General features: G+C 43.7%; 1 long non-coding RNA gene across 2 annotated transcripts in view; it reads left to right on the forward strand.

Annotated features, from left to right (window-relative positions):
• LOC133256928 (uncharacterized) overlaps positions 1-23,495 on the forward strand; it is a 46,888-nt gene that overhangs the window by 12,980 nt on the left and 10,413 nt on the right. For both annotated transcript variants that reach the window (XR_009739337.1, XR_009739338.1), the window contains exons 3-6: positions 4,322-4,486; positions 5,044-5,183; positions 6,233-10,536; positions 23,070-23,124. This is a non-coding gene — a long non-coding RNA (uncharacterized LOC133256928). The remainder of the gene's footprint in view (positions 1-4,321; positions 4,487-5,043; positions 5,184-6,232; positions 10,537-23,069; positions 23,125-23,495) is intronic.

Here is a 23,495-nt window from a genome sequence, read left to right on the forward strand (position 1 = left end):
GCCATTGCCTTCTCCGCCTCAATGAAGTTAGGATGATTTTTATCCACATTTCACAGATGAGGAATTTGAGGCTGTGAGGGGTTAAGAAAATTGCTCCAAGATTACATTGGGAGTTGGTGACAGAGTTGGGGTTCAACCAGGTTCACCTAATGGTCAGACCTTAACCTCTGCTGCACTGTGCTTTAGTGACTGGAATCCTCTCCAGGCTGGTACCTCCTATCTCCAGTTCCATTCTTAACTGAAAATGATAAAGGCAGAAAAGAAGGAAAAGACAGGTTTCCTGAGCAAATTTGAGTACCCTGAGAATTATAGATAGGTGAGAAGAAACCTGAAGCCAGGAATAAGAAATTTTAAATTACAACTAATTGAGCAATAATAAGGTTGGAAATTCATGGTTTAGAGTCAAGCGTGGTGTAGGGACCAGTGGCAACATTTATTTTGAAAAGTGTCAGGGACTGCCACCTCCATTTAGATGCTTTTAATAAATGACAGTCTAAAATACTCTAAAGAGAATCCCAGCAGAGACTACAAGCCAAAAGTCTTTGGCTTACAAAATCATGGGGGCTGCTACTTCCTAAGTTACCATGCACGGAAGCAAAACTTGGCAGAATCAGAGACAAAGGATTTTGATCTTGTTCCCACCATTGCAAAACAAACCGCTGGGTTACCTCCGTTGCTGCTCCTGAGTCCCAAGATCCTGCTAGGCACTGTTTGGAAGAGAATCCCATTTAGGTCTATGCCCAGGGAAGTCAGCCCCTCTAGAGGTAGGGTCCCAAAAACCTAAGTTCAGGGTCTTTTCAACACCTTTTTGTTTTCTGCGGAGTTCTATTTCTTAAGGAAATTTTCCACATGTAATTGAGCTGCTACTCTGACACCATTTTCATTGAGTAACTCATGGTGATGTCACACCAGCCAGGCACGAGGGGAAGCCCTGCTTTTATGGGTTGGCTCTTAATTTAGGAATTTTTATTTTCTGACTTCCCTCCCCCCCCCCTTTTTTTTTTTTGCTGGACTCCACTGCATTTGAGCAAGATGCCTGAGTGGTGAAGTGTTGCCTGCTTTTGAGAAAAGGAATTCCTGCTCGTTAAGAGGCAAATGGTTGAGTGAAAGCAAGATGTGAGTCCTGTAATAGTACATCTTAATTGGAGAGTTGGCAAGAGAGGAAAGATGTGTAGGCTTGGTGTGGGCTCCGTTGCCCTTAATGGGGTTCGTGGAGCTGAGCTGAAGAGTAGGCCACAGACAGCAGGATTCACAATCCCCCCACTGCCACTGTCCTGTGTACCTAGGGAGCCAACTGCCTCCTCCCTGGCACCTGGGCAACCACATCTAACCCATATCCCAGCTTCCTCCCTCGCCTCTCGTCTGCTCTGTGCAAGCTTGGCAAACCTCGCCTGTAAAAGCCTAATCCAAACAGCATGTCCGCTGAGCTCAGTGGGGTGACTCATGTGCAGTGATGCGTGAGGCCAGCAAGTGGAGATTAGGATCTGGCCCGCCCGCCAGCCTACCCTGCACTTCCTTTGATCAACTCTGATGGTTTTTAATTCTGCAGAAGCAGCTTCCTGCCAGGGACAAGTACCTCTTGGTGGAGGCTGGAGCCATGTCGATGCTGACCTACTTGTCAGAGTCAAGGCCTGCATGTGCTGATGGCACGCAGACTGACACTCTGGGCTCACAGCCCACACGGAGCCAAGAGGGGAGCCTCTTTCACTGAGGTGCCCGTGGTAACATCAGAAGCTTGCTTCGAAGCCAACACCAGCAAGGCCATGCGTGTGAGCAGCCCGGTTTCTGAACCTGATTCTGGCATTGGTTAGACTCACTAGGTAATAAAGAAAAATGGGACTCTCTCTAGGGGACTTTTTTTTGGTAAGCTGGAACATCCCTAAGGACAGTGTTTGGCATAAAATGAAACACTCACTGGGCTCTTCAGAAGTGCCTTTTCACATCTGTTTTGCTCAAAATGGAACACATTCAAAGTATATTACTTTCTTGAACTTTTTTCCCCCTGCTTGAGTGGAATGTATTTGCCTCTTGCTTCTTCCAAATCCCCTCAATGACCAACACCAAGCAGAGCCCCTGAGACCAGGTCTTATTCTCTCTGTTTCTCTCTCATTCTTTATCATGCTCTCTCCTTTCTCTCACTTTCCTCAGGAAGTGAAGGAGTGATTCTCAACCTCAGTTGCAAGTTAGGGAGACCCTGGGGTCAGGCTCAGGCTTTAAAAAATCCCCAGTCCCAGGCTCCACCCTAGCATAATTCATCAATAGTGCGTGCCTGTGTGTGTGCTAATCACTCAATGGTGTCTGACTCTTTATGACTCTATGGACTGTAGCCTGCCAGGCTCCTTTGTCCATGACATTCTCCATGAGACCAGAATACTGGAGTAGGTTGCCATGTCCTCCTCCAGGGGGTCTTTCAGACCCAGGGATCAAACCCAAATCTCATGTCTGCTGCATTGGCAGGCGGATTCTTTACCATTAGCACCACCAGGGAAGCCCTCAACAGTGTGTGAAGTTCCCCATTGTGCAGGCAAAATTGAGGCTCATTGAAATTTAGGGTCACATGGCATAAGCTGTCAGCCCTAGAAATGCTTCCTGTTTCCCTGTCTGTCCTTCCCACCACCATTCGATCTGAGAGCCTTCTAGAGACTGGTGTATATTGATACTTTAACCAGGTTAAGGTAAGATGGTTACCTTATTAAAAGAATTTGTTCCTCTGATTTAAAGTATTTACCCTCCCCTTGTGATTTAGCTGAGATTGAACATGAAGAACTGAAATACAGAATAGGTGGATCTTGCAGGGAAGAAGTAGAGGATAGCTCAGTACACAGCAGAGGGACCAACCCAAAGGGAATTTCTGGGAGACAGGTGTGTATATGGTGATAATGGGCTGTGGGTAGGGCTTCCAGATCAAATAAGGACCACTAGCTTAATTTGAATTTTCCAATAAACAACAAGTAGTGCAATATTTGGAACATACTTATACTAAAAAATTATTCATTGTTTATTTGAAATTAAAATTTAATTGGATGTTCTATAGTTTATTTGCTAAATCTGGAAATCCAGTTGTAGATGGCAGAACTGCGAGGAGAATTTTGGGCATCTGAGGTAGTGGTCCGTCTCACCTGCGTGCATCACTGCCCTCCAGGGTGTGTTGAGGACAACGGGTAGAGTTTGGGGCTGTCCCAGTGACTAGGGATTGTTATGAGCATCTAGTGGGTGTGAAGCAGGATGCCAAGGGTACTGTGGTATGTAGAATAGTCCCAATGAAGAATTATCCCATCTAAAATGCCAATATAGTGCCCCGACCTGTCCCACCCACTTCACCATTTTACTGAGGACTCACCTGATTGCCTTCACATAATTGCTCCCTAGAAAGTAATGCACTGGCCTCTCAGACTAAGTTCACAAACTATCCCCAGAAAAGAGCCAGTTGGATAAATTCCAAGGTACATGCTTCATGTAGTCCAGCCAAACTATATAAATGATCCAATGAAATGAACCCTTGAAATTAACCCCAAGCCTTCAAAGCTTACAATAAGTACTGCCGCCTTCGGGAAGCCTTCCTTGACTGCTCCAGTCTTCACTGATACGTTTCCTCAATCCCTAGAATCTTTGTTCTTCTCATTTAATGCTTGAACATATTCTAATCATTGCATGTGTCTAGCCTGTGAGTCTCACTAACCACCTGGGAGATATTGGGGAAGTGAGACCAAGTTCTGGGTGACCTTGGTCATGTTACTAATTTGATGGTTAGTTTTGTTGTTTGTTGCACTTTTCAGGTTTTTTAAAAACTCTGGTGTAGCTGAAATTAAATGTACAACTAGATGAAGCAGTTAAAGTAAAGATGAAAGGTGGGGTTGAGAAACCACATAGAGGAAGGGGAAGATCAGGAGCTGGAGATAAGATAATTTTGTAAATGGGTATTAAACTTAAGTTCAGGCTCCCTGACAGTCAAAGCAAAAAGGGAAACACAATTGGTTACTGTCTGGAAAAAAAGGAAGCAATATTAGCTCATGAGGAAACATAATCTTTTTCTTGTGAATTCTACGTGAAATTTATCACATAGATCCTAAAAGACAAGAGGCTGAGAAACATAATGGAAAATGTCTTCCACTGTGTTTTCACAAGATATCAAAATGTGGGTGGGCTTTTTTTTTCTTTTGGTTTTTGTTCTTCTATTTCTTCTGTTTACTTTCTAAGAAATATGGGACTGTAGTATTGAACTTTGACTCAGTGAAGGCACTCTTGTAAGGTGTTAAAAATATTCTTTTCTTTTTTTTTGTTTGTTTTGTTTTGTTTCATTTCTAGTGATCTGATTAATCAGGGGGAACTCAGAAGTTTTCACCACCTGGAGCTTTCCCATGGACAGAGGAGCCTAGCAAGCTACAGCCCATGGGGTTGAAGAGTCACGACTGAGTGACTACACAACAGCTTTCATGAAGGCTTCATGTGTGGCTCTCCCAGGAGCTCTGACAGCCTACAGGAAAAGGTAGGTATGCTTGTAAGTATCTAGGGTTGTGGTGAGAGGTAGCGGAAGGATGGCTGGAAACAGCCACATTCTACCTCGCACCCAGCCTCCCCACCATCCTCTCCACACCCAGCCTTTCCCCCCAAGTTAGAAGCAGATAGCTGGAGTTATCCAACTATCTTTCTAGCCACATCCTCAGGAAAGGGATAAAGGAAAACAGAGTGTCACCAAGGGCCCACCCCAGGGCAGGATCCTGAGAATGGCTTGAGGGACTGCCTAATCCCATGTATCATCCTTCAGTAAAGTGCTACACTTTGGGGTTATTTTGCCTCTCTTCTAAAGTCAGGGAACAAATAATCAGATGACTCAAAAAAAAAAGAGTTTCCTTTTTTGGTTTTATTTGGGGCTTTTTTTGTTTTGTTTTTAGACCAACTTACTAAATGGGTGGGGGACTAAAACAAACGGAAAATAAGCCACAGATGAACCGCCCACCCTGGGCTGGGCAACATCCGTAAGAGAAAACTGTGGCCTGGGACTTTGAAGGGTGGCTGCTGAGCACACGTGTCCCTTCTCCCTAGCCACCCACCCCCATCTTGGAGGCCAGCCCTTCTGCGTGGTGGCTAGCAGTGACAAAACCAAGATGAATCACCATATGTCAGGATCCATAAATTGTGAAAAGTCTAAGCAGCAGGTCTGGGATGAGAGATCAAGGCCAAAGGTAAATATTTCTGACATAGGCTTTTGTTTTCCGATGGTGGCAGCTTGGATTTCCTTCCTGTTGGTGAGAAAAGGATGGAGGGGCTAGGCGGGGCTGATCCAGCTGCAGAAGGAAAGGCTGCTAGAGCGGGAGGGGACTGCACTTCTCACTCCCAGGGAGACTTCCCACAGCTCCCCCGCTTCTCCTTGCTGAGGCTGGAGGTAGGGGGCACCCAGGGAGAAGTCTCTACCTCCTTCTCTTAGGGAAGTTCACCCTGGTTGTGCTGACCTTACTGGCCTAAGGGCCTTGCTTCTGGGTCAGAGGACACCAGCCTCAGTGCTGAAATGTGTCTCCTGGACTTATTTCTAATCCTCTGGCAGGTCAGTGTTGACTCACGCTCTCCCTCCACATGGGATTAGAGGAAGGGGGCTTAGGGTCATTTTTGGCTACTGAGCATCTGAACCCCCTTCCCATGTTTGGGATGCTATCACTTCATGAATTTCAGTGCCCTAAAAAAGACTGTTCTAGTCTTCTAGAAGTCTCTAGAAAAGTCTAGTCCACTTTGCAGCTAGGACGTGGACATACAACCAAGACTTGGCCAATCAGGTGCTCTTGCTCCGGAAGGAATCAGAAGTTATTAGCATCAACAAAGTGGGACATTGGAGAATCCTTTCTGGGGGAGGCTGCAGGGTGACAAAAATATCCAGGCTCCCACTGCCCATGGTGGTATCAAGTGTCGAGGGCTGAAGACAGTGATGGTGGAAGCCGTGGTGCAGCACTCAGCAGTGGCAGCAGGGGTACCCTCATCTCACTCTTTCTAGGCTGTGATTGTACCTGTGGCCTCAGATATGATCCTGAGTTCTCAGTTCTTATGTTTTCTGATCCTGTTTTTCAGCCTTCTCAGGGATTATTCGATAGCTTTTTGAGAAATTCCTTTTCTTAAATCTGTCAGAGTTAGTTTCTGTTGCTTGCAGCTGAAAACCCTGATTCTGCCCAGCTACAACTGGTTTCAGTCAATCATTTGCAGATGCTCCTTTTTTTTTTTTTCTTTCCTGCTTGCATTCTTCAAGCCTCTGTCCTCCTGGCAATTCCACAAGTAATCCAGAAAAGGAGGAACGAGCATGCAGAGAATTTGACCACAGCTGGGAAGTGAGCCAAGAGAACTCTGAAGAACTTGAGTATTAGCTCCTTCACTTTGTTAGGTGGGGTGGATGTGGGGCTGTGGGATGCTCCTCTTATGTTGTTCTTCTCATCTCTAATTTGGTTATACAGTGATTCCCTATGGCACTTACAGAGTCCATGAGGGCATGGACTGAGTTGCCTTGTTTTCCCCAGTATCCAGGCCATACAGGATGCTCAGTAAATAGTAGTAAATCGTGACAGAGAAAGTTTGAGAAAGAATTCAGGGGAAAGAAGGTACATATATCCTTAGCGTCTCTGTAAAAAAAGAACTGTCTCAACTACGTGGGCTCGTGAGTCGAGCCAACCCTGCAGGAATTTGGTGGTGTTGATTGAAGAGCAGGAACCTGGAGCTTTAGCCATCAGACTGTCAAAGACGGAGACACACTCCCAGGCAGGCAGAGCCTAACCTGGGTCTAGTCCAGGGAGAATGTCAGTCCATTCTTTCTTGGAAGGGAACCCCAACAGTGCCTGCAAGTTCAACTGAGATGGCTTTCCAGAAAGCATTTTGAATCAATTTCAAATGCATTGACAGTACTTGGTTGAAACCCCATACAGAGGTTGAGGGTGGGTGGAGTTAGTTTGAATCTAGAAGACCAAGAGCAGGTTACCTTAACCATAAAAGAGCCTCAGTGCATCTATTGTATGGGCTTCCCAGGTGGTACAGTTTAGGTGAAGAATCTACCTGCTGATGCAGGAGACTCAGGTTACATCCCTGGGTTGGAAAGGATCCCGGGAGAAGGAATGGCAACCCACTCCAGTATTCTTGCCTGGAAAATTCCATAGGGTTGTAAAGAGTTGGACACGAGTGAGCATATACACACGCACACACGCATCTTGTTTTGAGTAACATTTATTCAGATTTGAGTCCACAAGGAAGTGTTTGCTACAGACTGACTCTGGTTCTAATTTTTGTTTGTGGGATTAACCAAGGAAACATTTACCTTAGGCAGCTCTCTTAACTAACCTAAGTTTTCATTTCTTGATTTTAAAATCTCTAGTTATAGAGAGTTTGGGCTATCTTGCTCACTAATTTCCTAGCGAAAATTCGATGTTTCTGTTAATTTTCTTAAGGACAAGAATCATGTGTTGTTTTCCAAATACCCTTGCATCCAAGTACAAAGCTGGACCCAGGAGGCACAGACAGCCCATGGTGTGGCCATGTTCTGAAAAGACTAGGCTGCTGCTGCTGCTGCTAAGTCGCTTCAGTCGTGTCCGACTCTGTGCGACCCCAAAGACGGCAGCTCACCAGGCTCCCCCATCCCTGGGATTCTCCAGGCAAGAACACTGGAGTGGGTTGCCATTTCCTTCTCCAATGCATGAAAGTGAAAAGTGAAAGTGAAGTCGCTCAGTCGTGTCCTACTCGTAGCAACCCCATGGACTGCAGCCTACCAGGCTCCTCCATCCATGGGATTTTCCAGGCAAGAGTACTGGAGTGGGGTGCCATCACCTTCTCCGAAGACTAGGCTAGACCCTTCTAAGACCCTTCTCAAGCCAGGACCTAAGGCTAGCAGTGAGAACGTTAGAAGGGGGAAAACACTGTAACTAGGATCTGTAACCAGTTACAAGTCCTTCTGAACTGTTTGTGGTGCTTAGTTCGGCTAGTGAAGCTGAATTTCCAAGATATCTACTTCTAGCCTATGCTTGTCCCTTGGACTGCAAGGAGATCCAACCAGACCATCCTACAGGAAATCAGTCCTGAATATTCACTGGAAGGACTGATGCTGAAGCTGAAACGCCAATATTTTGGCCACCTGATGCAAAGAACTGACTCATTTGAAAAGACCCTGATGCTGGGAAAGATTGAGGGTGGGAGGAGAAGGGGACAACAGAGGATGAGGTGGTTGGATGGCATCACCAACTCGATGGACTTGAGTTTGAGTAGGCTCCAGGAGTTGGTGATAGAGAGACCTGGTATGCTGCAGTCCGTGGGGTCGCAAAGAGTTGAACACGACTGAGAGATTGAACTAAGCCTATGCTTATCTTTAAATTCACATTGAACAGTAGAAGATAGTTAAAGCTGCTCATACATCCAGTACTGTCTGGGGTTAGTGAAGGAGAGAATTGTGAAACATCATGTGTGTGTGTTAGTCGCTCAGTTGTGTCTGACTCTTTGCGACCCCACGGACTGTAGCCTGCCAGGCTCCTCCATCCATGGGCTTTTCCAGGCAAGAATACTGGAGTGGATTGCCATTTCCTTCTCCAGGGATCTTCCAGACCCAGGGATTGAACCCAGGTCTCCTGCATTGCCGTCTGACTCGTCTTACACATGCGCGTATATTTCAAACCTGTGCTGTGCATCTTGGTTTCAGCCCGTGAAATTCTGTGGTGACTGTTTTTGCTCCGAGAAGGTGCTGCGCCTCTTTCCGTCCTGGGCTTAGAATGATAAGCAGATTAGAAGGTCATGAGTGACAGCGGCCAGGATGGTCCTCTTACTTCCTCCGCTTCCTCTCTCGGGAGAGGCCGGAGGACTCTGGAGAAAACAGAGATGGGAAGGAAAACAAGTCAATCCCAGCGTGGGGAGCAGGGAGGGGAGAGAATGGTGACAGACTGTGGGAGCTGCCAGCAAACATCTGATTCCCTGCATTGCTCGGAGGAGAGGAGGCAAGTCTTCCCAAATCCGGGCGCCCCAACACGATTGCGAAAGCCACGCCCATCGGCCCACAGACGGCCAACACTGCTGCAGAACCAGTGAGACACCTTGGGAAACCGCCCGAGTTTCTGGAGACATCTCTGTAAAAGCTGCCTTTCGCCCTGGTGGATGCTGGAATCCCAGCACTGGGTGACCCAGAGCCGCCTTTTGTTCACGGCAAAGTTAATTTCAGAAATGTCGTTCTCGGATGGATGCGGTCCTGGGGCTAAGAGTCAATGCCTTCTCCCACCGGCGGCCGCGGGGCTGGCTGAGCACGCGCGCAGAGGCGCTCCTCGAGCTTTGAAGTCAACAGAGGTAGGCAGGGCAGGCCACGGTGGAAAACTGTGAAGTCAGCAGAGTTATCGCGGGCACTCCTCCCTTCCCCCTTGCTTCCCCTTTCTCCACCCATTTCCCCCCTCTCAGCTTGCAGCTTCTCATTTCCCAGGGGATCGTGCAACAGAAGAAAAGCCGTCCAGAGATACGAGGGGCCAGCCCACGGCTCCAGCTATCGAAGTATGCTCCCCCCCAGCCCCCACCAAGTCTAAAACAAACACAGGAACGCATTCCATACATTTCCAAAGACTAGAGAGCGCACACAGAAATCCTGGCCTTTGTGCCTTCTCCCTTAAACCCCACGAGTTTGGGGCCTCAAGTTTGAAGCCGGCTTCCTGCCTCCCCGGGGTTTTTTGAAAGATTCAAAAGTGCCTCAGACCAAGACAGCTGCTTGGTTGATGGCTCACATTGAAACCACAAATTATAAAATGATAAATCGCTGCTCAAAGCTCTTCCAGGAAAGACTATGTTGTCAAGATTAAGTTACAACCTCATGGACCTATGAGTGAGTCGAGCTGCTGACTAACTCTCACACTTCTTTTCCTGCCCAAGATGTTTTTGCTTCGTGAACTTTCACTGTTTCTGAATACTTGAAACAAATGACTGAAGGCAGAAAAAACATCAGGGGACTTCTTAACCCATGGAGCTTTTTACAGGCTTTATTATGTAACGGCTGCTTTCGTTTTGTGAGACCCAAAGGAAGTTGAAGAAATCTCTTTCTTCTTGAGCACTTAACTGCCAGCGATCTGTGAGAAATGGCTTCGTGTGGGCAGCTCCACTCACTTGAAACTCTAGTTGGAACGTGTAGTGTGTGCTAAATCAAAGCTGGTTTTAAGGAATTTGGGTCTTAAAGTATCTGTTCAGTGATTTGGGCAGGATTGCAACATGAATTACTGTATTTGGTTCCCATGAAATAAATTCTTTGGACTACTCTTAAAGGGTCTGGTCTAGTGATCAAGTGTGACAAATAATTAGGCCACATGCATTCTCTCATGTAATGATGCTCCTCTCTGCCAGGGTTTTGGCAGGCAGAAGGAGGTAAGATGAAATGCTTGTTTGACGCCTATATATTGCCTTGCTGAGGGGTCTGGCACACTGACCTCATTGAGATCACCTGGGGCTGGAGGAAGACCATCATCTATCCATTATGTGTCTCCAGCACAGGGCCTTGGTTACACAACTGTGATCTGGTTTCTCCAAGGCCACTCAAGTCTTGAGGACCATCAGACTGTGAGTCATAATCACTTTAGCATTGACTCCTAAGTTCCCTCTTGTTGATTTTACACCTCAAGCCCTTCAGTTTCTCTCTTTCTTGGAGGCCTTGGGTTCTGTGTGGCAGTTTTTGTTTTCTGATGTCATCTTGTGTTATCACCTACGCCAGCCACTGCAGGGCCTGCCACGGCTACTGTCTCTGCTTTTCTTGAAGGCAGGCCTGCTGTTATTACTGCTGCTTTTTCTGGGCTACTTCAAGTTGTGGGGAGAGTTCTTTCCTGTGATTATAGCTCTTTCTTCCAATTTTGACTGGTCTGGCATCTCTGTGACTATAGCTCATTAGGACTCCTGAGGCTAGGAGGCACTATTTTTTTATGCTACCTTGTTTTTATTTTTTTTTAATAACATATACTGTAACTTACTTTTTGCAGGGAAGTATAAATATGAAAACAATAATAGTCATTAATCCCACAGTCTAGTAATGCTTCACAGTATTTTTTTTAAACTAAAAGTAATAAACCCAAGGGAAAAAATTAAAGCAATAAAAATGGTATCAGAGAAAAATAAAAGCTCCTCTTCTGCCCCTAAATCCCTCCCCAAAATATAACTACGATTACTAATTTTTGTGTATCCTTGTTACTGCACATGTATGTATGTCCTTTAACAAAATTTTACATAAAAATAATCTTTCTGTACTCATCATCATTCTACATTTTGCTTTTTTCACCTAAAAGGCTATCTAAGAGATTTTTCCATCTATGCACTGCAGGGATACTCCCTATTTTTAATGTCTGCATAGTCTTTGTTAGAAGAGAATGTGCCTTCCAAATGAAATGCATTCAAATAAAATAATTCCAGGTCATTTCTATCCCTTACTTCCTCCACTCCCTGAATCCAAAGTGAATTATCTGACTTACAAGTTTGAAAGAATAACCTAGGCATGTTAGTTTCAACCCTGGCCTCCCTGAGACTCTCATTTTCACAGTGGTGAAAAAGCTAGTACCTTCCTTGTATAGAGATTAGATGAGTTAATATATGTAAAGCTCTGATGCATAGAAATTATTCAGTAAGTGCTAGTTCTCGTAATTAACTTTGCATATGCTGTACTGGGACTTGCTCTCTCCCTTAACAATATATCTTAGGGATTATTCCGCAGCAGTATATATACATGCATGCTTAGTCGCTCAGTCGTGTCCAGCTCTTTGTGACCCCATGGACTGTAGCCCGCCAGGCTCCTCTATCCATGGGATTTTTTCAGGTAAAAATGCTGGAGTGGGTTGCCATTACCTCCTCCAGATCTTCCCTACCCAGGAATTGAACCCATATTTCCTGTGTCTCCTACATTGACAGGCAGATTTTTTTTTTTTTTTTTTTTGACAGGCAGATTCTTTACCTGCTGAGCCATTGAGGAAACCCACTTATAGACATACTTCATTTTAAAAGTGGCTAGTATGGTGTTTCATAGTATCACCTCACTGTAGTTTATTTAGATGTGTTCCAATTTGGGTTGTTTCTAACATTCAACCCTTTCTCACCTGAGGATATAGAGTTCTGGAGTCAGTCATTGTAAGGTTCACCTGCCATAAGTATATTTTCCTTTATTTAACAAACATGTATATCATTTACTACCTGTCATACAATGTCCTAATCACCTTTAAAACTTTATTATTAACTCATTAATACTCATAATGATGCTTTTGAAATAGGAGCAGTGTAATCTCCATATTACACATTGGGAAACTGAGGCACAGAGAGGTTAAATAACTTACCTGAGATCACATGGCTGGGAAAAGGAGGACCGAAAAAGCCAGGCCAGGCAGTCTGGCTCCCAAATTCACACATTTGACCTCCCTGTCCACATTCTTCACCTCTCTTTATTCTAAACCCTGTGGCATCACTTCAATAAGACCCTGAGACTCATTTTGTCACATTTCACACCCCTATTGTGGATGGGAATTCAGCCTTTTTGGAATATACTTAGGGACATATAGGTGATTTAAAAGAGAACATGATCGGGACTTTGCTGGTGGTCCAATGATTAGAACTGTGCTCTCCAACGCAAGGGGCACGAGTTCAATCTCTGGTCAGGGAACTAAGATCCCACGTACTATGTGGTGGGGCCAAAAGGAAAAAAAATAAGACAAAACGTGTTTGCTGAATCAGTCTGACTCAAATTACCAAGAGCCAGCTTTTCTAAGGACTGTCCCGACTATAGCCAGCCAGCATGGAGAAAGCTTTTCAAGTGATGATACCAGCATTTGCCTTCAGAGGTCCCAGGTCTGGGCTCTCAACTCTGCCACAGTGGCCCGCTGAGCAAACTCACAATGCAGGTCAGCAGACAGCCTTAAAATAAACAAACATGTTTGTGCTGTGCCTGGTTATGAAACAGTGCATATCCAATTTGGTAGTGCAAAACTCATGCAAATAATCTGCTTTTTCCGATTCCTGCTGTGTATGAGTCTTTGACTTGGCCAACTCAAATTCCTAAAATACTAAGGTTCAGAAAGTCTGGTCAAAGTTTACTAGTTAAATATGAAACTCTGCCTCCTCTATCCATCATCACTGCCCCCATCCCTACCCTCAAGCCACTTTAGCTTTTAGACATATGTACACTAAATGCCTTTTTCTTTCAAGATATGAGTGAGATATTTCTTTTGGAGTATATCCAGATAATCTGGCAAATCCACACTTGATGTTAGCCACAGGGAAGAATATTTATCAAAAAAAAAAGAGGAACAAAATATAAAATTAGGGCAGACTATGGACTCACCCTCTTTAGAAATCAGAAAAATGGAAGACCTTACCAAACTGAAGAGTTTAATTTTTTTTTTGCTTTGTTAATGGAAAAAATATGTACACATACATAATTTAATATTCTGGAAAATTCTTAATGATTAGCATTTACATTTTCATTTCAAAAGTTATTGCTTATTCTAACATACTAAAACCTGTACTTTTTCCTTTTATACATAAACTTCTATCTCTGGGTTCTGTCTTGTAGAAAGAAAGTTACTTAAGGCCAGTTTTTTACCCATCCTGAAGCTTAAATTTTGGCTCAAGGAGCTTCCTGTCCTACTCCAGCTGTGACATGTTGAAAATAAACCTGGCAATTGGAGACAATTTGTTATACTTTCTGAGCTTTTGCTCTGGCTGTAGCCCTTTATGTCTTAGGAAATAGGGTGGGAGATAGGGAGAGAAGTGGGGGAGAGGGAAGGAGAAGGGGAGGAGATCTGATGGGAACAGGAAATAGGGTCTTCCGGTTTTCCCAGGCCTTCTTTCTGCTCCTTTTACCTTTGCATCCTCCAAGGGGATGAACTGCCTCTGCACATACAGGCGCACCTCACTTTATTGTGCTTCACTTTTTTGTGCGCTTTGCAAATATTATGCTTTTTACAACTGGAAGGTTTATGGCCATCCTGCATCAAGGAAGTCTATCAGCACCATTTTTCCAGTAACATTTGCTCATTTCATAACTCTGTGTCACACTTTGGTAATTCTGGCAATGAACGTGAAAAAAGAGTCACTCAATTGTGTCCGACTCTTTGTGACCCCATGGCCTGTAGCTCGGTAGGCTTCTCTGTCCATGGAATTTTCCAGGCAAGAATACTGGAGTGGGTAGCCATGTCCTCCTCCAGGGGATCTTTGTGACCTAGGGATCAAACCCAGGTCTCCCGTTTTGCAGGCATATTCTTTGCTATCTGAGCCACTAGAGAAGCCCTTTTTCAATATTGTACTTGCTACGGTGACATGATCAGTAATATTTCATGTTAGTACTACTACTCACTGAAGGCTCAGATGAGCCTTTTTTAGCAATAAATTGTATTTAAATTGGGCTTTTTCTATGGCTCAGTGGGTGAAGAATCCGCCTGCATAGGAGACATAGGAGACACGGATCCCCTTCCTTGGTCAGGAAGATCCCCTGGAGGAGGAAATGACAACCCACTCCAGAATTCTTGCCTGGAAAATCCCATGGACAAAGGAGCCTGGCAGGCTACAGTCCATAGGGTCACAAAGGGTTGGACATGACTGAGTGACTGAGTACACATGCATGTATTTAAATTAAGGTATGTTGTTTTTTTAGACGTAATGCCATTGCACACTTGATGGGCTACAGCATAGCCTAAGCATAAATTTTCTATGCACTAGGAAACCAGAAACTTCATGGGACTTGCTTTACTGCAGTCTTCACTTTATTGCTGTGGTCTGGAACCAAACCCGCAGTATCTCCGAGGTCTGCCTGTGTGTCTAATCCAACTCTTCTCACAGGGAGGTAGTTGAGCAAGAAGGGATTGTGTTGGGATGGGAGCAGGAACTTGTCTTACCCTTAATTATAATGCACAGTGCCGGAGATTGAACACAGGAAACTAGATTCTGGCAGAATTGCTAAGAACAAAGACAGAAATTGATTTAAAAAGGAGTGATCCATTTTTCATTAAAAATACCAACCACACACTCACAAAACTAATCACCCTATTCTCCCACCCCAGTATCATCTACTGGAAACTGCTCTAAACCCTTGTCCCTACTGAAGAAGTAGGCCCAACAGCCATGTTTTGTAGCTTGTTATCCAGCTCTCCATTCTCATAGCTGATTGAACAAGAGGTGAATACCCGATTCAAGAGCAGTTAATCCGTAAATTCACTAGATTCCCATGACCTGTAGCCAGATATGAAAAGAGAAAGAGATCCTGGGCTAATCAGAGTCATTCTCAGAGGAGTGGCATGAAAGCAAAGAGAAAAGTTATTAGCAGTGCAGAAAGGAGGAAGGGTGAACTGTATTTATAATGATGAAATCCCACAGACAGCGATGAATGTCTGTTAGTGAGGTCTGTCAGGCCACCTCAAATTGAGAACTAGCTTTTAGTACTAGTTTTCTGAGGCCAGCCCGTTACGGTTTCTGTTCTTGTATTTCTGAAAGCTTCCATTATCTTATCTTGTATTTTTCTTAAAGTTCTTATACTCGAGCTAGCTGGAATGAGTGCCTGGTGGTTGTAGCCAAGAAAAAGCCAAACTAAAGCATTATTAAATAGGCAGGCAAAAATAGAGCCAGAATAAAGAGGACTGAGAAGTCAGGAAAGTCAAAGCCAAAAGCGATGGGAGTAGGTGACTTTTGTTAAGGTTCTTGAGGTTGCCGATAATGTTGTTGAAATGAGTTCAAATTGATTAAAGAAGAAAAAAGAAAAGGAATTCACATATTTATATGAAGGATGCTCAAGTAGAGCAAGGGCAGCCAGGACTCTTAAGAACTAGTGACAGTTCCTCAAAATGTTAATATAGTGTTATTACCATATGACCCAGTGATTCGACTCCTATGAAGACTTAAGTGCACACTAGAACTTGTGCGCCAGTGTTCATAGCAGCATTATTCAGAATAGACAAAGAGCGGAAACAACTCCAATGTCCACCAACTGACGAAGGATAAAGCAATTAGCATACCCCTATAATGGAATATTATTTTATCGTATAAAAGAAACGAAATGCTGATACATACTACAACATGAATGAACCTTGAATAAGTGAAAGAAACTAGACACAAAAGGTCACTTATTATGTGGTCCCAGTTGGCTACTGGGGGCTGGGCAGAATGGGGAATGGAAAATGATTGCTAATGGTCCTGGAGTTTCTTCTGGGGGAGATAAAAATGGTCTGGAATTAGATAGTGATAGTTGCTGTACAATTCTGAATATAATTTAAAAAAAACAACTCAATTGCATACTTCATTTTTTGAAATATTTATTTTTATTTATTTGGTTACATCATGTCTTAGTTGAGGCACACAGAGTCTTCGATCTCCGTTGTGGAATATGGGAGCTTTAGTTGCAGCATGTGGGACCCAGTTCTCTGACCAGGGATGGAACCCAGGTCCCCAGCATTGGAAGCCCAGAGTCTTAGCCACTGGACCACCAGGGAACTCCCTCACTTGTATACTTTTAAAAGAGTGAATTTTCTCAACATGTGAGTTATATCTAAAGCTATTATTACAAAAATTATATACATATGAAAACAGAACAAAGCCAAACAAAACAACAATATTGTGTCTCAAAGTGGAAAGCCAGGAAGAGAAAACCACATGACTCTGTCTCTCTCCACCCACTACTGCCCCAGGCTGTCATCTCTGCTTCCCTATGGACATCTGCTTCATTCTTCCCTCTCTACAAATCAGCTTTCTTTGCTGTTTCATGCACAGAGCAGCCTATAAACCCCACAGTTCACACTTATGTGTTGTGACAGAGACTAACCAGGTGGTCACCTGTCCATTTGTTCTTCATTCTGAGCATATAATGAAATGACATTTTTCAGCATCCTTTGCAGTTCAGTTCAGTTCAGTCAGTCAGTCGTGTCCGACTCTTTGAGACCCCATGGACTGCAGCACACCAGGCTTCCCTGTCTATCACCAACTCCTGTAGCTTGCTCAAACTCACGTCCATCGAGTCAGTGATGCCATCCAACCATCTCATCCTCTGTCGTCCCCTTCTCCTCCTGCCTTCAATCTTTCTAAGCATCAGGGTCTTTACTAATGAGTCAGTTCTTCACATTAAGTGGCCAAAGTATTGCATATTCAGCTTCAGCATCAGTCCGTCCGATGAATATTCAGGAATGATTTCCTTTAGGATTGACTGGTTTGATCTCCTTGCAGTCCAAGGGACTCTTTGCAGTCAAGTGCAGTCATATGATGAATTATGGCCAGGAAAATGTGGGCAGAAGTGATACAAACTATTCTCAGGCCTGGTCAATTAAAAAACCTACTCTGTACCTCTCCATCCTCTTCCTCTTCCTTTGACTGCTGCTGTTGCTGCTGCTAAGTCGCTTCAGTTGTGTCCGACTCTGTGTGACCCCATAGATGGCAGCCCACCAGGCTTCCACGTCCCTGGGATTCTCCAGGCAAGAACACTGGAGTGGGTTGCCATTTCTTTCTCCAATGCATGAAAGTAAAAAGTGAAAGTGAAGTCGCTCAGTCGTGTCCGACTCTTAGCGACCCCATGGACTGCAGTCTACCAGGCTCCTCCATCCATGGGATTTTCCAGGCAAAAGTACTGGAATGGGGTGCCATTGCCTTCTCCGTTTCCTTTGACTAGGACCTTAGAAAATAGTTGAACTGCTAGATGAAAAAGGAGCCTGGATATTTGATAAAATTTATTGGAGCACAGCATTTCCCCATTGACCTATTTGAACTGGATATGATTGAGAAATAAGCTACTGAAATTTGGGGGTTGGTTGTTGCAGTAGCTAACTTACTCTGACCATATATGTCCTCTGTACAAGAGACTAACCCAGATTGACTGGTTGGGCTCTCAGATCCAGTGTAAAATCTTCAGATAAGAAAATTGTATTGGTCCTAAGTGAGTCAGGAAGTCTCCTAGTTCACTTGTCTGAAGCTGAGGCATGAGGTCACAGGGCATAAACATAGTTCCCTGGGGGCTACTTACATAAGCAAGAGGCATTTCTTAGAGAAAAGATGTCCACTCTAGTGGTTAAATAGGAGGGGTCACTGTGAATTAGGGAAATGAAGATGCAATGCCCAGAGCAACTCTATGTTTCTCCCCCTAATACATTCATAGATAGAAATATAGGTATGGGGATAGATATATTATAGATATGGATGTAATATATTCTGGTTCCTAATTTTAAAGGTAAAGTGCTTTTTAGGAAATTTGAAAAAAGAAAAAAAGATTGGGTCACCATTTTTCTGTAACTCCTCCCCTCCTTTCCATTCCATTCCTTCTCCTCCCCCCATCCTAGGGGACAGTACAGTGCAGTGTGTGCCTGCTAAGTCGCTTCAGTCGTGTCCGACTCTGAGCGACCCCATAGATGGCAGCTCACCAGGCTCCCCTGTCCCTGGGATTCTCCAGGCAAGAATACTGGAGCGGGTTGCCATTTCCTTCTCCAATGCATGAAAGTGAAAAGTGAAAGTGAAGTCGCTCAGTTGTGTCCGACTCTTAGGCTCCTCCGTCCGTGGGATTTTCCAGGCAAGAGTACTGGAGTGGGGTGCCATTGCCTTTTCTTTACAATGCAATGTGTGCCTGCTAAGTCACTTCAGTTGTGTCCGACTCTTTGCAACCCTATGGACTGTACCCCACCAGGCTCTTCTATCTATGGGATTCTGTAGGCAAGAACACTGGAGTGGGTTGCCATGCCCTCCTCCAGGGAATCTTCCTGACCCGGGGATTGAACCTCTGTCTCCTGCAGCTCTTGCATTGCAGGCAGATTCTTTACCACTGAGTCACCAGTGTAGCTAAGATTAGTTAACTCTCTAGAATGAGATTACCTGGCAATAGCTTTGTTTCACTGTTTCCTGGCTCTGGGCTGTTGGACAAATTATTTAACTCCTCTCTGTTCTAATTTCTCCATCCATATGGGAATATTAATAATAGCACTTACCATAAAAGAGTCTAATGAAGATCAATTAGTTAATTTGTTCAGGGTATAGGAATGTGCCTGGTTCATAGAATTTATTTGCTGTTTGTTGTTATTATGTATTTGAAACTGCATTGCAAATTTAAAAATTTTTTTCTAGAATCTTCTAAAGATTAAAGGTGGACTGTGTCTTTAGTGACAACTCTTTTTATCTTCTTGAAGATCCCAAAGAAGTGGCAATCAGTTGTTCTTGCGCATGCTCTGAACTGGTGGAGTTATCCAAATGCAGATATTTATATGGAGATTGAAAAGCAGAGACTTTACTTCGTCGACAAAGGTCCCTATAGTCAAAACTATGGTTTTTCCAATAGTCATGTAGGGATGTGAGAATTGGATCATAAAGGAAGCTGAGCATCAAAGAATTGACGTTTCTGAACTGTGGCGTTGGAGAAGACTCTTGAGAGTCCCTCAGACTGCAAGATCAAACCAGTCAGTCCCAAAGGAAGTCAGTCCTGAATACTAATTGGAAGGACTGAGGCTGAAGCTGAAGCTCCAATACTTTGGCCACCTGATGTGAAGAACTGACTCATTAGAAAAGACCCTGATGCTGGGAAAGATTGAAGGCTGGAGGAGAAGGGGCCTACAGAGGATGAGATGGTTGGATGGCATCACCGACTCAATGGACATGAGTTTGAGCAAGCTCCAGGAGTTGGTGATGGACAGGGAAGCCTGGCGTGCTGCAATCCATGGGGTCTCAAAGAGTCGGACATGACTGAGCGACTGAACTGAACTGAGATGAAGATACTGAGGTTTTTGTTTAAATAACACAAAGAGCCATTTTTATTGGCAGGAGGTGTACCTCTTCCAGATTATTGTAATGTCTCATTTCCTCTGTTAATGGTCTGAATCAAGAAGTTGGGGCCTCAGGACTTGGGTCAAGAGGACTAGAGGAGACTCCCCATCCAGGAGATAGAAAGAGCTCCTGCACCACACTGGCAGCTGAAAGCGAAGGAGCAGGATGCTAGGCAGGAGCCCCTGGAAAGAGTCTAATGGGGGAAATTTAGGAGCAGTGATATCCAATATCCACTTTTACAGGTTTTTTTTCCTGCACTGTAATTCCCCTCTGTAATCATTAAGACTTCATGAAGTTTGTTAAAATTGTAGCCTTATGTTAGCAGCATCCTGGGAAATAGAAAGGTTTTCATATTTCATGGTAAGGTAGATATTAGAGAGTGACAGCCAGCTGGAAAAGCTGTTATGAGATGACTAGAGGTGACTGGGGAAGAATTCTGGAACAGAGCTGCTCAGTGTAAGGTGACCAGTGGAAACCAGCGTAGATTGGGGAATATGGAAATACCTGGAAGGAGGCAAGGAAGGTAATCCTTGCCTAATAAAGCTGGAAAAATCTGGATAATCTCTCTCTCCATATGTGTTTAAACGTGTGTTTGTGTGTCTGCATACCTATACAGAATTTATATCCACTTTGGATTTATGGCATATACTTTTTCCCGTTATGTCGTGAGCTTTCTTAGTGTCTTTAAATATTGTTCAAGTACATAACAAGTATATAATGAATAATGATCTCTTAATACTCTATGATTTTATTCTCTTATTTAACTACTTCCAATTATTAGACTTTTTTCAATTTTTCACTTTTGTAAGTAACATTGCAGTGAACATTCTTACGTATTCTTCTGTGCATATTAAAAAATTATTTCTCAAGATAAGTTCTCAAAAGTCTGTTTTCTGTGCTAAATTGTATGAACAGTCTTGGGCTTTTGATATATATTGACAAATTGCCTGTTGGAAAACTCATAGCCTAAAGGACTCCATAACCACTGCACCACATCTTCATGTTAGATTAGCTGTGCTCATTTAAAGAGGCTGAACATGATAAATATGGGACAGTGTTTGCCTGTTACCATGAGATTTCACCAAGGAAATATGTCTCAATTTCCTTGTCAAAAACTTGCCTTTCTTTACCTCCAGGATAGTCTTTCTTTAGCAGATTTAGCTGTGAGGAAACATTGATATTCTTTCCAGACAGAACTCTCTAGCCTCCCTCAAAGGGAGCTTATTCTTTTTAAAATTTTTTTAAACTTTTTATTTCATATTGGAGTATAGTCAATTAACAATGTTGTGATAATTTCAGGTGGACAGCAAAGGGACTCAGCCATGTATGTACCTGTATCTATTCTCCCCTAAACTCCCCTCCTATCCAGGCTGCTGCATAACATTGAGTTCCCTGTTCTATACAGTAGCACCCTGTTGGTCATCCATTTTAAATATAGCAACGCATATATGTCAATCCAAACTCCCTAACTATCACTTCCCCCAATTCCCCCCCACCCTACTGGAAACTGTAAGTTAGGTCTCTGAGTCTGTGAGTCTGTTTCTGTTTCCTAAATAAGTTCATCTGTATCATTTCTTTTTAGATCCCACATATAAGAAATGTCATATAATATTTCTCCTTCTCTATCTGATTTACTTCACTCGGCATGACCATCTCTAGGTCCATCCATGTTACTGCAAATGGCATTATTCCATTCTTTTTAATGGCTGAGTAGTATTCCATGCATATATGTACCACATCTTCTTTATCCATCCCTCTGCCAATGGACGTTTAGGTTGCTTCGATGCTTCAGCTATTGTAAACAGTGCTTCAGTGAATATTGGGGTGCATGTATCCTTTTGGGCCATGTTTTTCTCTGGGTATATGCCCAGAAGTAAGATCGCTGGATCATGTGGCAACTCTATTTTTAGTTTTATTAAGGAACCTCCCGGAGAAGGTGATGGTACCCCACTCCAGTACTCTCACCTGGAAAATCCCATGGACGGAGGAGCCTGGTAGGCTGCAGTCCATGGGGTCCCTAAGAGTCCGACACGACTGAGTGACTTCACTTTCACTGTTCACTTCCATGCTTTGGAGAAGGAAATGGCAACCCACTCCAGTGTTCTTGCCTGGAGAATCCCAGGGACGTGGAAGCCTGGTGGGCTGCCGTCTATGGGGTCCAACTCTGTGGCGTTGGACATGACCGAAGCGGCTTAGCAGCAGCAGCAGCAGCAAGGAACCTCCATACTGTTCTCCATAGTGGCTGTACCAATTTACATTCCCCCTAACGACTGAGTGACTTGACTTTCACTTTTCACTTTCATGCATTGGAGAAGGAAATGGCAACCCACTCCAGTGTTCTTGCCTGGAGAATCCCAGGGACGGGGGGGCCTGGTGGGCTGCCGTCTATGGGGTCGCACAGAGTCGGACACGACTGAAGTGACTTAGCAGTAGCAACAGTGTAGGAGGATTCAAAGGGAGCTTATTCTTAATTCTCCTCTGTCTACTTTGAAAGCAAGGTGAAATAATCCATCTGCTGTGGCATGACTGAGGGAAAACCTTGTCTATGACTCTCAAGTTTACCCCCACAGCAGGTATCTTGACTCTAGATAAATGCCCACTAGTTCTTACATAACATACTTAGAGTGATTGTAACTTTACACATTACTATAGAGAATGTTGATGGCAAAATATGATGGGGTTATAGAGACCATTTACAAGACCAGACTGATGTATGCAACATCATCCACTACAACATGCCGAGTGTTAGGATGGAGTTAGTGGCATCGGCATGAGAGGAGCAATACAAGTGATGTGCTCACACCAGCTGTCCTGGCTCTCTCTTAATTGCATACTTTAATCCCAAGATAACCATGGGCCGCTCTGAGCCCTCAGCTCAGAGGGAGCAAGCCATTCAATTTCTTTGACTTTATTAATTCATGGGAAGTAGTTCTTGAGAAGTCCCTAGAACTCTGTTCTGCACTTTCAACACTTGACATCACAAATCCTCCACTGAGAAGTTGTGGAAACTAAGCAAGAAGTTTAATTGCATTTCCTGAATCATAACTAAATAGTGAAAGAACCTGGACTAGTGCTGTGCATTTCCTTTTATTTGTTTATTTGTTCTTAACAGTACTGTTGCTGACTGCCAAAGTAATGCATGTGCATAGGAGGGAGAAATGAAAGTGCAGAGAGTAGAATAAAAATCACCCACAATTCTAGAACAGTAGAGATTTCTGCTGTTAACATTTTGGTAGATTATTTTCCCACGCTTTTACCCATAGATCTAGACACATACTGTCATCTCTTTTGTAATTCTGAGATCATACAGTATTATTTTGTAATCTCCTTTTTTCTTGTTGTAGGTTGTTTCTGATTTTGCACCATCAAAAGTAATACCATGAGGGCATTTCTTGGTAGGTAAATCTTTGTATGTAGCTCTGATTATTTTCTTTGGGCTGATTCCTCAAAGTGAAGTTGCTGAGTTAAATAAAGGTACTCACAGTTTAGAGCTTTTGATAAACAGCACTAGCAGGCCCTCCAGAAATATGGGCCATTTTCCACACCTGTTAGTAGTATCTGAGGCTACCTGTTTGCCTGTCTCCTCATCTACAGCAAGGAGAATTTTTTTTTTTTGAAAAATAAATTTTCCAAGTTGATTTCTGGCAAATGATGTCTCCTCATCTTAATTTGTACTTTAAAAAATAAAACTCTTCTCAGATACAGAATTACTTATGCTCTGTATTTCTTCCTTAGTGAATGCCAGCTTCTGTCCTTTGCCATGCTAACAC

The sequence above is a fragment of the Bos javanicus genome, chromosome 11, assembly GCF_032452875.1.
Source record: "Bos javanicus breed banteng chromosome 11, ARS-OSU_banteng_1.0, whole genome shotgun sequence".
Lineage (NCBI taxonomy): Eukaryota > Metazoa > Chordata > Mammalia > Artiodactyla > Bovidae > Bos > Bos javanicus.